Here is a 2,861-nt window from a genome sequence, read left to right as displayed (position 1 = left end):
TTTTTAACTTGGGATATTTGTCTTTTTGTTGTTTTAGTAGTACTTTATTTATTCTGGATATTAAACTTGTATCATACATATGATTTACAAGTATTTTTCCCAATATCTTAGGTTTTCTTTTTACTTTCTTGAAAAGGTCCTTTTATGCACAAAACTTTTTTTTTTTTTTTTTTTTTTTTTAATTTTGATGAAGTCTTGTTCCTTAACTTAGGGTGAAATATTTCAGTCTTTCATCATTGAGCTTATTTTAACTGTGTGTTTTTCATCAATTCCCTTTTTCATGTTGAGGAAGTGTTTTATTCCTAGCTTTCTGAATGATTTTATCAGAAATGAGCATGGGAATTAAAAAATTTTTTTTCTGAGTCCATTGAGATGATCATGTGGTTTTTGTCTTTCATTCTATTAATGTTGTTATTTTCTTGTTGATTTTTAATTTTTTTCAATTATGGAAAAATATACATAACATAAAAATGATTTTAACCATGTTGAGTGGGCAATACTGTGACATTAAGTACATTGACTTAATTAATTAATGACATTGACCACTGTCTATTTCTGGGCTATTTTCATCATCCCAAACCAGAACTCATGTCCATTTGGCAATAATTCCTCCCCTCAAGAACCCCTGGTAACTGTTATCCTGCTTCTTGTCTCTATAAATTTGTTTGTTCTATGTATTTCATATAATAGCAGTCATACATATTTGGCCTTTTGTGTCTGGCTTATTTTACTCAACTTCATGTCTTCAAGTTTCATCCTTGTTTTAGCATGTGCTAGCACTTTATGCCTTTTCTTATTCTGAATAATATTCTATTGTATAGATACACCATATTTTGCTTATCCATTCATGTGTTGATGGACTGTGGGTTAATCCCACCTTTTTGGCTATTGTGTACAATGATGTCGTGAATACTGGTGTACAAATATGTTTCAGTTCCTGCTTTCAATTCCGTGGTGTATATAGGTAGGAGAGGAATTGACAGCTCACATGGCAATTCTAACATTTAACTTTCCGGCGCATCATTTTACATTCTCACCAACAATATATGAGGGTTCCTACTTCTCACAACAGTCTCACCTACACTTGTTTTATTCTCTGATTTGTTAATAGCAGCCATCTAGTGAGTGTCTCGTAGTTTTGATTTGAATTTCTCTAATGGCTATATGTTGAGCATCTTTCACATGCTGATTGGTCCTTTGTATGTCCTTTTTTTTTTTTTTTTTTTTAAGTACATCTATTCAAGTCTTGTTGCCCATTTTAAAATTTGGGATGTTTGTCTTTTTGTTTAGGTTTTAGAGATTCTATATGTAAATTCCATGCCATATGTAAGTAATTATCAGAGATACTTTTTTTTTTTAAATGATTTTGCTTCATTGGTTTTCTTTTCACTTTATTGGTATGTCCCTTTGATATCAAAAAGTTTTTAATTTTGATGAAGTCCATTATATCTGTAGTTTTCTTTAGTTGTTTGTTTCTTTGGTGTAAAATATAAAGAGTATTGCTTACTTTAAAAGTCCTGAAGATAGTTTCTCCCTACATTTTCTTGTAAGAATTTTATGGTATTAGATATAAATATTTGGGTTTGAGGACTTTTTGGAATTAATTTTGTATATGAACGCAATGTAAGGGTCCACAATTCATTCCTTTTTTAAAATTCAGTTTTATTGAGATATATTCACAGTTATCCATAGGTAATACAAAGCAACTGTTCACGGTACCATCATATATTGTGCCTACAGCATCACCCCCAATCTTTTTTGTTTAATTACTAGTGATTTATGTTTATTGTCTGCCTCTCTTCATAGAGACTTAAGAAGCCCCATGAAGAGAGCAATTTTTGTGTTTATTCACTAACATATTCCCAAGTACCTAGAATATAGCTTGCATTCAAGAACATTTGTTAAACAAACAAAACATATCTGGATAGATTTAGAAATAGATTCAGCAAAAGGATGGAAAGCCTGACAGTGGATCAGAGCATTCAGACTGGGAAATCAGCCAGGTCCCTCAGTTATTTGTGACTCACTGAGGTGTGTGCTGTGTGATGGCCGGTGAACTTAGAGCCAAGAAGAGGGATGGCTCCCATCTGATGTTGTCACTCTCTGCAATCGTGGGGTCCAACTCCTGGGAGATGAACTGTACAGTCTTGACCTGCAACCCGAAACTCCTTACTTGGTTGTGATTCAGGCAGCAAACAGGTGTGCTTGTTCTCCAAAGCTGCTATTCACTCCTCCTTACTTCCAAAAGCAGCATCCTGGTGAGAAGATTCCAGGAAGTGTCAGCTTTGGAAGGTGGTGGAAATGATGCTTGTTGAAAGTGGTCGAGGTGATGTTTAGCACCCAGAAACAGCCAGAAACGTCTCAGAGTGGCTCCTTCATCTCATCACCGGTTGTAGCTCAGTTTTAATACATTTTTTTTTTTCAGAGCATTTGTAGGTTTACAGAAAAATCATGCAGAGCACAGTTTCCTTATACCCTCCTCACACATGCAGTTTTCCTGGTTATTAATATTTTCCATTATTGTACTATATTTGTTACAATTGATTAACCATATTATAATTATTAGCTAAATCCATAGTTTACAACAGAGTTCACTCTTTGTGTTGCACAGGTCGATGCTTTTTGTTTTGCTTTATTATTTTATTGTGATGCCATATATGTAATATAAAATTTCCCATTTGCCCACTTTGAAATCTACAGAGGTGTTAACTATATGCACAATGCTGTGCTCCCATCACCACCATCCACCTTGGATCCCCCGCTGGCTGCAGCCCCTGCCTTCTCCCGTCCTCACCTGGCGATGGCGGCCGATCTTGCTGCAGGTGTCAGCAGCGGGGCGAGCGGTGACGGCTCAGTGTCCA

The sequence above is a fragment of the Choloepus didactylus genome, chromosome 21, assembly GCF_015220235.1.
Source record: "Choloepus didactylus isolate mChoDid1 chromosome 21, mChoDid1.pri, whole genome shotgun sequence".
Taxonomy (NCBI): domain Eukaryota; kingdom Metazoa; phylum Chordata; class Mammalia; order Pilosa; family Megalonychidae; genus Choloepus; species Choloepus didactylus.
Note: the sequence above shows the minus strand (reverse complement) of the source record.